This window comes from Chenopodium album, chromosome 10 (genome assembly GCF_948465745.1).
Source record: "Chenopodium album chromosome 10, dcCheAlbu1.1, whole genome shotgun sequence".
Lineage (NCBI taxonomy): Eukaryota > Viridiplantae > Streptophyta > Magnoliopsida > Caryophyllales > Amaranthaceae > Chenopodium > Chenopodium album.
This window is the reverse complement of record NC_137843.1, coordinates 30,043,833-30,056,625: the sequence shown is the minus strand read 5'-3', so window position 1 is coordinate 30,056,625 and position 12,793 is coordinate 30,043,833. Positions and strand designations below refer to the sequence as shown.

Below are 12,793 nucleotides of genomic sequence, written 5' to 3'. Positions count from 1 at the left end.
AGATTTGGTTCTACGAGTACTTCCCTTCTCTTGCGCCTGCGAGGCCTTCTCCTCGCGTGCTCCCCATTGCTGCTAGCTGGGGAGGCCGCAGAGGTCTGCCGGAGGTGTTACGCCTTCGAGAGATGATCCTCACGGTAGGTTTTTCTTTAATTCTTACTTTCTCTTTTATCACCTTTTAGCGTTAGTATCTTACTTAGTGATGTTTCAGGAGCCTAGCCCGGTATATCGGCCTTGGGCTGCTTTTCCTATCCCTGCGCTGGCGGCGCAGTACACGGCTGAGCGTCGTTACTTTCTGGGGACATATGGCGCGGTGGTCTACCTAGGGGAGAGGGTGGCCATCCAACACTCCTCGGATACTTTCGTTCTTCCCGCTCCTCCACCTCGGCATATGTTCCACGATGCCTTGCAGCGGGATCGTGCTGGTGGGCCTCCGCGAGGTACTCCCTGGAGGTCACACGTTCTCCTCGAGCAGAGCTATGAGGAGGACCTGCTACCGTTGCTAGCGCCGGCTCCTGTCCCTTCAGAGGAGGCAGCGGTATGCTTTTATTCGTTTAGTTTATCTTTCTTAGATAGCCCCCAAGTATCTTTCTAACTTGTACCTTTAGTAGGCTGGTCCTAGGGAGTTCATCCCTCCGAGGATGTCTATACGCTACCAGGGTACGTATGGACCGATCGAGGAGCTTATTCCGCCAGCTCCAGCGGGAGAGCAGTTTGTGGAGCGGTCTATTCCTCGTCACCAGACTCGAGTAAGTAGTTTTTCTTTTTATATACCATCCTTATGTTGGGCTTTATAATTGTTATTGACTTTAGCTATTTGGCAGTTCTCTCGTGAGGTGGTGACGGCTATGGCCAGGTGCATTGACGCCTTTCGCAGCCAGCTTGTGAGGTTGCGGAACCGTGCTACCTGTCGTAGCAACGACGCTGAGGAGGTATTACTTTTACTTTTACTGCTTTTGGCTTTATTTTCGTTGCATTTGCTAACCTTGATTTACTTTTGCAGGGGCAGCCTATTCCTTCCCCACGCACTCGATCGAGGCCCGAGCCTAGGAGGGAGACTACTAGGTCCGACTCGAGGCGTCGCCGGACTACTTCTGGTGGTCGAGGTGGTCGTTCTGAGGCCGCCGCTGTAGAGGATTCGGCGTCATCACCTGAGGACATTTCGACCGGGCCGACCGTTCGAGGTGGGATGGGTGGTGGGACATACGGGGAAGAATGTTGATGTTGAATACCATACTTTTGTAGCAATTCTTCACATTCTGCTTGAAAATGAGTTCCATTGTCACTTATCATTTCATGTGGGACTCCGTGTCGACAAATTATGTTTCTTTCGATAAAGAGTGCTACATGCTTGGCGGTGAGCTTAGCATATGATTGTGCTTCCACCCACTTTGTGAAGTAATCTATTGCAACCAAGATGTATTCATGGCCTCCTGTTCCGGGAGGTGTAAGCTTTCCAATTATGTCTATTCCCCATGTAGAGAAAGGCCATGGTGAAGTGTAGGTGTAGAGAAGAGATGGTGGGATATGTTGCAAATTTGCGTAAATTTGACATTTTGGGCATCTTTTTACATATTGATGACAATCTTTATTCATGGAAGTCCAGTAATATCCTTCTCGCATTATCTTTTGGACTAGCATTTTGCCGTTAACATGTGTTCCGCATATACCTTCATGGATTATTCTCATAGCCCTTTGAGCATCTTTTTTGCCTACACATAATAAAGCTCGTCCCTTAGGTACCCTTTTGTGTAGTTCATTTCCTATGAGTACAAACTGGGAAGCTAAGAGTCTTAATGCTCTTTTCTCTCTTTTGTCAGCATGAGGAGGATATTCTCCTTTGGTGACATAATTTAATATATCTACGAACCATGGTTCCTCCTCTGGTTCTTCTTCTTGAATTACTTCGTCGTCTTCTATGGCCTGAATGTATGCTGGTTTATGCCTTTTTTCTATGGTTAAAGGCATTTGCTCAATTTCCTTAGGTATTCTAACCATTGAGGCTAGCCTTGCCAAGGCGTCGGCGAATTGGTTTTCCTCTCTAGGTAGGTAAGTGTATTCCACTTTTTCTAATTGATCGGTGAGAGTTTCCAAATATGTTTGGTAAGGAGCTAAACTTTCACTCCTAACCTTCCATCTTTTGGAGATTTGATTAATAATCAGGGATGAATCTCCGAATATCCGGAGTTTCTTTACACCTAGGGCTAAAGCGGTTTCGAGGCCTACCACGCATGCTTCATATTCAGCTGCGTTGTTGGTGACGTCGAAATCTAATTTGATGGATATAGGGACATGTTCTTCCTTAGGTGATACTAATAAGACTCCTACGCCGCACCCCTTTTGGTTTGAGGCTCCATCAAAATATAGAGTCCATGTATCATCCTCTGTCATCATTAAATTTTCGTCCGGGAATTCATTCTCTTCTAAGGGTGTTGAATCTTCTATTGGGAAATCTGCTAGAAAATCCGAGACCACTGATCCTTTAATTGCTTTTTGAGGCATAAACCTTATGTCAAATTGGGCCAAATTTACTATCCATCTTGAGATTCGTCCATTAAGTGTAGATCTTTCGAATAGGTATTTTAGGGGATCCATTCGTGAGACTACGTAAACGGTATGCACGAGCATGTAATGTCTCAATTTAGTTGTGGCCCACACCAATGCGAGGCACAGCTTTTCCAATGGTGTATAGCGTGTTTCATATTCGAGCATCTTTTTACTTAAGTAGTAAATAGCATTTTCTTTGCTTTCTACCTCTTGTGCGAGCATAGCTCCCATTGTTTCTTTTGTGACGGTTAAGTATAGTCTTAAGGGTATTCCGGGGAGTGCTGGGGCTAATACGGGAGGATTCGCAAGATAGGCTTTGATCTTCTCAAAGGATGAGACTTGAAACGTTCTAAATATTCTTGTGCGTAATTTTGGTTAACATTAATTGCAAAGAGAAATTCACGAGACTCTTCAACATTTCACCTTACTCGATAATCAATGACGTTAAAGATACTCATTACTGGGTTTGGTTTTTGGGGAGACATAATCAGGTGTCTACAGCAATATTACTAATGATAATAACAAATTATCCCTTAATATTAATTATGGATCCCCCAAGAACCCTAGAATTAAACTACTCACACATATTTTAATCTAAATTAATCAAAGCACATAAAGAAAACATGATTGAAATCAAAGCACAAATTAACAAAGCAATTAAAATCAAAACAATAAATGAAAGGAAAAATTGAAAAGAATAATCCCACCTTTGGCACATCTTCTCAAAATAATCCTACCTTTGCATATTCCAGAAAAAAGTCCCACCTTTGTACCCTATTTTCTCAAAATGATCCTTTTTATTTTATTGACCGGTTCTTTAAATTGGTAACCTGTTTTAAAAGGTAATTTGACACGTGTCACCTTTTAATTAGGTTTTATATATAAGTTTTTTAAAATTAAATAATTAACAAAAAAAAACCTTCTTCTTCCTTCCCCTGTCGGAGCCGCCCGCCGACCGCCCAGACCTAGCCGCGCCGCTGGAATAGCTAGACCAGCCGGCCAGCCGCCCTCCCTTTCTCACTTCCCATTTCCTTCCTCCTTGCATTCCTACTTTCTCTCCTCTATAGAAATAGACAATTTAAAAATAAATACAAATTAAAAATTGCAGAAATTTGAGAGAAAGGAAAAAAAAAAAAAAAAAAAAAAAAAAACCCATTTCATCATCTTCTTTATCAAAACTACTATAATTTTCTTGCATAAATCCACCATTTTTGGGCAATTTATACACTACCCTTTATTTTCTCTCTCCTCCAATGATGAACAACGTTCAATCTTCAAGCTTATACAGTAGCATTGATGGACTATCCCTGTTCTTAAGCGGTATAAATGGCGGCCAAAATGGAAGCGGCGGTGCTATAGGTGTTATTGTTACTACCGTTGCTAGGCCGCCCTAACGCCGAGAAACACTCTTGAACTTAACACTCTTTTTATCGATTTGGGAGTTAAGAGAGGATTTGGGGTGGGGATTGGACATGGAAGCCCCTTCCCCTTCCCTCCTCCTTGATTCAGATAAGGTTTTGGGGTGGTGGTTAGTTCGGTGGTGGGTGGTGATGTAATGGTGGTGGTGATGGTGGTGGACATGGAGGAATGGGGTGAGGTGGGAGAAGAGGGATTAAAGAAAAATAATTAAAATAAAATAAAATCTAATCTGTAAAACAGGTTGAAGGTAAAAAGGACCATTTTGAGAATAAGGGGTACAAAGGTGGGATTATTTTGAGAAGATGTGCCAAAGGTGGGATTATTCTTTTCAATTTTTCCTTAAAGAAACGAGAAATAATACCGAATGAAGGAAATAGGAAATTGCACTAAAAGGGGAAAACTTGAGTTCAACAATAATCTCTCACTATAGAATCTCTCTAAAAGTTTAAGAATGGAAATTATAATCTAAAAACGTAGCTAATAAAGCTTACAAAAGAGTTTAAATACTAAACCCCAAATTAACCAAAATGAAAAATCCTAAAAGCCTACGTAAAAACACGCACTCGATCAAGCGAAGCCCGCCTTTTTCTTCAGATCACGTTTCTAGGCTTCTGCCTGATCGAGTTCAGTCTTTTCTTGGCCGAGTTTTCTTTCTTCTTTTCCTTTGGGATCCAACACTTGTGGCCCAAATTAACCTCTTCCTTGGTCCATTTCTCAGATCAATTCCATGAATCAAGCCCTTAGTCACCGAGATAATCGATCTTGAGCTACGAATGACAGTCATGAATGTGATAATAACTTCGATACCTCGAAGTGGTCGGAAAACCATAGAAACCACCAACAAATTTGGGAAATTCCTACAAAACAATTGTCAACTCTACAAAACACTCGATACCACACATTAGTACTAAAAGTAACCCCGAAGAGCTCAAATATTCATAAAAATGACAATGGGACAGGGGATAAAATAGCATATAAAACACATATATGAAACTCCCCCAAGCCAAACTCTTGCTTGTCCCTAAGCAAGGCAATGAATAAGACAAATAAAAACTTCACCCCAAATCCATTTCAAAAACATGATACAACTCAAGGCCAATCAACAAACATGCATCATAATCAATTACTCAAATCCATCTCATTACCAATCTTCCCTAACAATTATCAAGTAGAGCAAACCACAATAGCATATAGAATTCAAGACTAGTGCTCACACACTCAACTCTCATTTATGTGGCGAGTAAAAGGTGTACTCGATCGCTCTCCATCCCAACCCTTTATATGTTAACAATGCCCTCCCAACTCACGCACTCGTGTGTTTAAAAGACATATACTCAATCTAGTAGCCGACTCGAAATATATAAAATCATTGTTTGCATTGATAAACAATTACTCTATGTACAAAGGTTTGATGGTCTTCAAAGCTTGTTATGTAAGGCTAGCGTAAAAGGGTAGGTAATATGTGGAAAAATGTGAGAGTACAATCATGCTTAAGAGAGCCGAAACCTAGTAATACCAAGGTCATAATAGATAATGACCGATCACCTCCAACATAACTCAACACTACAAAAGTTCAACAAACAACCAAAGCAATTTTTCAAAAATTCTCCAACACTTACAGCTTCACTCATAAAAATATAATATTATGAATGAACAAACAAACTTTGAACTTCATTCTTTTTCCATTTGAACTTGATTTTTTTTTCTTGAACAACCTTCAACTCTTCAAGTAGAACACTTGAACATTGAAACAATTTTTTCTTTTAGCTCTTTTTTTCCGTTATATTTCACATTGGTCACATTGGAAAATTTTCAACTTTGAACAACAATTCTCATTTTTTTCCAATCATAATATCAAAAGAACAAATTACTCCTCTTATTCACCCACATTGTGCAAATTATGTGCACACTACAACTCCCTCACCTCACTAACTATTAGCTCCCCCAAGCTAAGTTTGGGACTAGTAACCAATGGGGCTTAAATTGGCTTGTAATGTGGCTAAAAAACAATAAAATGGCACAAGCAACAACATAGATATCAAAAAGAGAACAAATGCCTTTGTCCTCCTTATTTTGCATAATAGTGAATCATATAAACATTACTGATATACCAGGAACTAGTTAAAAACTAATACTCAACTTCATTGATATACCAGGAACTAACACACATTCCTTACCAAATCAACTAGTCAAGCTTTAAATTCACAAGCTGTTGGGCAAAATTAACGCATGTTAAGGTTTCATGGCAATCAAACATCAAATCATGACCATCTAATCCACAATGTTCATCATCAGTAACCAAGAGTCAATTTTTTTTTTTTCATCAAGGGGCATGACAGGATAAAGTCGTATCTCCTAATGAAAAGAATTACCCAAGTCCTCTAACTAAAGCAGATAGGGAAGTAGGGTCGAATCCAAAGGGAAACAAGTCTTTCTATTCCTAATTAATTAATACAATCTAAACTATAAAGTAACTAAATTATTTTTATGCGAATTAAACTAAGGAGATAATTAAACTAAAGCAAATTAAACTAGGAGAAATGAATAAATCAAAACCTAGGGTATAGGTTCACCAATAAATAATATTCCAGGGTAAAATACAATAATCAATCATCAATGCATCAATTAATTAGATCATAAAGGGCTTTCGCTACAAATTCCAGTCGCAGGATTAATCTACCAGTATTAAATCGCATCTCTTGAATCTTGACTTAATGATGAGTGGCATTTATGCCACGATTAAGGGCTTGTTTTAATGGTTTTTCCCCGTACTTGTAGCTTGTTTGTACCCTCTATCTTATCTTTAATCCTCTGTGCGGGCGCGCAGTCCCCTATGCGGGTGCGTCTGTCTAGGTCTCCATTCTCCGTACCTAAGAAGTTGCGGGCGCGCGTAAGCTGGAGAGGGCGCACATAAGCTCTGCGCGGGCTCGGATAAGCGTGTGCGGGCGCGCTTCGCTGGGTTTAAGTCATAGATTTCTTCTTTTTTCGAACACATATATATAGTCCATACTCTCCCTTGTATGTAATTAGATTATCTTAGCTTAATTTTTTTATTTTTAGCTTAATCTAGAGAGAGGAACACCCTTAGTTTTGGCATTTTAGAAAGAGAAAGTGAGGATTCCTCCATTGTTCAGCTTGGATTTTGAAGAAGAAGCTTAATCAACCTCTTTGTAGAACTTCAACTTCAATGAATGAGCATTTCCTTACTCTTTTCTCTTTACTTTGCTATTTGATTTTGCTTTAGATTGCTTTTGTTTTGTTAATTACTCATTAATCATGCTTTTGCTTGGTAATTTCATGATTGACTTGTTGATTGTTATGGATAGTAAGTAGTTTTATCTAGCCAAGGGTGTGGGGATGATGTAGTTGGAATTTGTTCATGTTTTTAGTGTTGGGTTTCAAGTTGATAGTGATTAAAGTCTTTACATGCTTGATTGTTCTTCGATCTTCTTGCAAAGTGCACATTGTTAGTTGATTGAGGGTGAATCTTTGCTAAATGAAACGATAGTTGACTTAGTGATAGGCCGTCGTCGAGCCTACCAAAGATAAAAACCTAACTTGGTCTCTTTAATGGGTAGAAAGGGCAAGTAAGGGGTCGATCCCACAAGGACTAAGGGGAGAACTAACAAATATCGATTTGTGATAAGCTAAGTCAAGTCTTTTTGGGTTTTGAGCTATAAGGAAAAACTATAAACAATAATAAAAAGGATCTTGGGAAGGTATCCACCAAATAAGTCATTCACAAACTACAATTTAACATACAAAACATAGCAATTTGGGGATAAATTAGAAGAAGTCATCTAAGGCACCTAACTACTCTCTCAAGCTAGAAGAATTACTTGAGTCATGAATACAACCTACTCTCGTGGTTACAAAGCATAAAACAAGTGTTAAAGCATAATCACGATGACATAAACATTCCCTTGACTGGAAATTCCTATTCTCATGGCATTTGAAGTCAATTAAGCATAAGGGAGCTAACTCAAGTTCATCTCTCGATCCTTCGTTGAGAAAGCTTAGATAAATAGTTCTAGCAATGGCCACTTACAAGAATTAACAATGAAACCACTTAAGCTCAACAAATTAACATCCCATATTAGCTAAATCAACACATGCAAACAAGTATTTGTGAATTCATCAGTGGTTTCAACCATCCCAAGTAAAAGAACTACTCACAAATCATAATAAATTGCAAAACTAAAGGAATAATTAACAACTAAGAACATGAAATCAAACAGTAATTTAACATAAACAAGTAATGAAACTAGAAAAGATACAAAAACAAGCAATTAAAGCAATAAAACAAGACAGAGAGTAAGAAATTCTCATTGATATTGCAAGAAATAATCAAATCTTCAAGTCTCCTTCCTTCAATTCTTCATATTCCAAGCTTTCAACAAGTTTTTCACACTTTCTCTCTCTACAAAATAAGAGTTTCTCTCTCTATAAAATGAGATTTTCTCTCTATAAAAACCCTAACCTAGGCTAAAACTACAATAAGAAGGTCCCCCTCACATTTCGGAGCTAAGAAGGTATTTATATTACCCCAAATAGAAAGGACGGAGAAAACGAGAAAAAAGCCCGAAAACAGTCTTGCACGGACGTGCCAACTTTAGGACAGACGTGCAAGAGAGGTAAAAATGAAGCAGGTCTGACGTGTATATTTTGGCACGGACATGCAGCCTTGCATGGACGTGCCATTTTGTTGCACGTCCATGCAGAAACCCCTGCATGAACAACTTAACTTCGAGAGGTTGTAACTTCTTTGTTTCTCGCCGGAAATGAACTTGTAACCAATTGTTGGAAAGTTCTTGTGATGAACTTTAATCTCCAATTTGAATCACTTCAAAATGTTGAGTAGAACAAAAGTTATAGTCAATTTAAGTTGACCCTTGTGCAAACAACCCTTCAAGGCTTTCCAAAAGCTTTTCATTTCTCTTTAAGGCACTCATCCTTCTTCCTCCATTGCTCTATTAAACAAGCTTTCCCTTCTCCTTGCTCACTCATGCTTGATCACATCCATAGTGCTAAAAACAGCTACATTACATCAAAAACACAAACAACTCGTGAAGCATGGATGATACAAAATTTGCATAAGAATAGGATAAATAATGAACTTTGATGCCGAATAATAACGAAAACAAGGTTCAAAAGTACCCTAAAATCATACCAAATAACAAGTTATCACTTATCTAAGTTCATTTGTATTGATTATTACTTGATTGCACCTCCCAATATATGGTTCTAATGTGAGAGCATAGAGGCTATGTTAGGAGAAGCCAATTGACCCCGAAAGGTGGCTAGATTGGACCCCTTATATCGATATTCATGCATGTTTAGTTCATTATTGGCTTGTTCCCATGTTATAGCATGTTCAAGTGAAACCTACATCTACCCATTCCCCTTTGTGTTCTCTTTATATTGTCTCTAGTTCATTTTACTCTTAGCTTTAATCTCTTAGATAATTTCGTTCTTCGTCCCAAGATACCTTAATTGATTAGTAGTGATCGCAGTGTTTAGCTTCTCCCTGCGGTTCGACCCTTTGCGTGCCTTATACTTGTATTTGGTTTGTTTAGGTTATATAAGTTTTATTTGATTTAAGGTTAGACACTTGATGTTGTGTTTATTCCCTTGTCAAATTTGCGCCGTTGCCGGGGATACGGCTTCTATTGCTATTTCATTGCTTTATTGAGACTATATCACCTTTTACTTGCTAGTTTTGGTTACTTTTGTTACTTGTTAGTGCTCACTTTCTTCTAAGTTTTGTTGTATGAACAGAGGTCAAACATGCTCAAGGTCTTTGGTCCCCATCGATCTCGAGCTCGAGAGGTCTTTGTCCTTGTTAAGAAGAGATGCGAGAGCAAGGAGTAGAAACTCCCATACTCCTATAAGAGAAGGGGTGAGAGAAGAAGAAGATACTCCACCTTCCTCACCCTCAAGTGAACACGTAAGTAGTCCTAATTCTTCATCAAGTTTGGAAATCAACTCTTTTCCAACCTTCGATTTTGAGAGTGTGTAACCCCCCAAACTGGGAGAGAATACACCTTTGGGTCGTCTTGGGGCTCCCGAAGCCTTTAGGGCTCAAAGTGGAATCCTAGCTCCTACTACTCAAGCCAATAATTTCGAAATCAAGACCAATTTGATTGCCTTGATAGAGCGGAAACAATTCTCAGGTGAAAAGTATGAGAGTCCTCATGAACATCTAAAAGAGTTTGAGAAGTATTGTGATACAATAAAAGCCAATGGGGTAACTCAAGAATACATTCGATTCAAGATGTTCCCGTTCTCTTTAATTGGGAGAGGTTTAGAGTGGCTAGAGAAAGAGGTTTAGAGTGGCTAGAGAAGGAGGTGCCCCCTAACTCTCTCACAACTTGGGACCAAGTTACTACGGCATTCTTGAGGAGGTTCTACAATCATAGGAAGACCGCCGAAACTCGATCTTTGATTCAAGGCCTTCGCCTAAAGAATGGTGAATACCTAAGTGCGGCTTGGGAAAGATACAAAGAACTCCAATGCCGATGTCCACATCATGGAATACCCAATTATCAACTCATTCACACTTTCTATGGTGGTCTACACCTCAAGGAAGAACAAGCTTAGATGCCGGAGCCGGTGGCCCAATCATGAACAAAGGAGAAGATGAAGTGGAGCATATCATAGAGGAGGCTGCAAAGCACTATGAGGATTGGTATGAAGGAGATAGAGATGCTACATCAAGTAAAAACGTTTATGCAATAGAGAAAGCTAACGCAATTAACAACCTTTCTACCCAAATCTCCAAAATGACCAAGCAAATGGATGAGCTAATGAAGGAGAGACTCAATCCTCAAGGTAACACCTCCCCTTCAACCAAGGGAGGCAATGGTATGAACACTTCCTCGCCTTCTTCTTACAATACAATGCCTCAAGGATGTTTATTTTATGCTAATTGTGGAACCTATGATCATGACACCTCTCAATGTGTGTATTCTTGTGAAATTCAACCTCCTCCCCAATAACATGATGAAAATGTGAAAGATATTAATGCTATGAATTTTTCTCCTAGAATGAGGAATATGGGGAATATGAGGCCAAACTCCAATCAAATGGGGAATTGGAATCAAAGTGGAAACCATGGTTGGAACCAAGTGGTGGCGGTTATGATAACCAATACCATGGTAAGGGAGGCCCTTCCAACTTTAATGAGGCTACTCTAACCAAAGAGGGTATGGTAATCAAAACCAACAACTTAACTCCCGATACTATGACCATCAGAATCAAAGTTTTGGTGATCAAAGTAACATGGGAAACAATCAACAAAGAAATGTTCCTAACCAAGGCACCGGAGGCAATAGGGGTCAATATGCTTCTAATTATGTCCAAACTAATAGGCCTCCGGGTTTCCATCAACCCCAACTTCCCCCACCTCAACAACCTCTTCAACTTGAGGCTCCTTCAAATGATCTCGTAATGGCTAAACTTGATGCTTTATTGAAATTGCGTGAGGAGGATCAAAAGAGACATGAAGAGGACCAAAATGAACTAATGCTCACATGAAAATGCTTGAAACTCAATTTGCTCAACTTGCATCTAATTCATCCCCTTCTTCTTCTTCTTCTTCTTCTTCAACCTTTCCAAGTCAAGGAGTCAACCCTAAACCTATGTATGTCGTGACAACTATTAGTGGAAAGGTTGTGGGGAGTGACCCTTTAATTGAGGAGAAGTCTCAAGAAGAGGTGGAGTAAGAGGATGAGATTAAGAAAGCCAATGAGTCATTGGGTGGTGAGAAAGAAAGGGATGTTGTTGAGGAACAAAAGGAGAAAGAAGTTACCCCCTTTCCATAAATCACCTAGAGAGGAAAAGCTAACCTTTCCACAACGATTTGTAAGAGCCAAGCTTGATGCTCAATTTGGGAAGTTTTTGGATGTCATTAAAAATTTGCATGTTTCCCTCCCCTTTTTTGATACTATGAAACAAATGCCCCACTACTCTAAAATCTGAGGGACCTTTTGAGTGGGAGAAGGGAGTGTGAAACCGTGAACATAACCATCAATTGTAGTGCCATCCTTCCCAACAAACTTCCTACCAAGTTGAAAGATCCAGGTAGTTTCTCCATTCCTTGTTCCATTAATGGGATTGAGTTTGACAAAGCATTGTGTGATTTAGGAGCAAGTGTAAGTCTTATGCCCTATTATGTCTACCAAAAGCTTAGTGTAGGAACCTTGTCACGTACAAATGTTACTCTCTAACTAGCGGACCGTTCTACCAAGTTTCCCATGGGTAAAGTTGAGGACATTCCCCTTAATGTTGGAAAGTTCACATTTCCCGTGGACTTTTATGTGATAGAGATGGATGAGGATGAGAGGATTCCTATAATTTTGGGTAAACCATTTCTAGCTACTTCTAGAGCAATCATCGATGTGAAGGAAGGTAAGATGACCCTAAAAATTGACAAAGACTCGATTGAATTTGATTTGAATAGTGTCATGCAACAACCTTCCTCAAGTGGTGAATGTTTTAGAGTTGATGTTCTTAATAATGTGTTCAATGAATTTTCTCACTCCCCTTTTCATGCTACTAATGATCCTCTTGAAAGAATGTTATTGAATAAATCCAAGATAGGTGCTCAAAGGGAAGACATGCAATTTTATGAGGATTTGCTTGAGGAAAGCAAAAGGGAGTGCAAGGATACAAGCATGGAGGAAGAAGATCCTTTCACTCATGACCTCTTTCAAGTTAAAGAAAGAGAAGAGAGCTTCAATGGTAAGGGAGCACCAAAGGTAGACTTGAAACCTCTACCTTTGGGCTTAAGGTATTCATATCTTGATTCCAATGAATCTTTTCCTGTAAT

The 12,793-nt window shown here is 39.4% G+C and overlaps 1 long non-coding RNA gene across 1 annotated transcript; it reads left to right on the top strand.

Moving 5' to 3' along the window:
- Positions 1-470: 470 nt before the first annotated feature.
- LOC145563881 (uncharacterized) lies at positions 471-1,008 on the top strand. Its single transcript, XR_014094654.1, has 3 exons — positions 471-535; positions 609-746; positions 822-1,008. It is a non-coding gene; the product is annotated as an uncharacterized LOC145563881 (long non-coding RNA).
- The last annotated feature ends 11,785 nt before the right edge of the window (positions 1,009-12,793 follow it).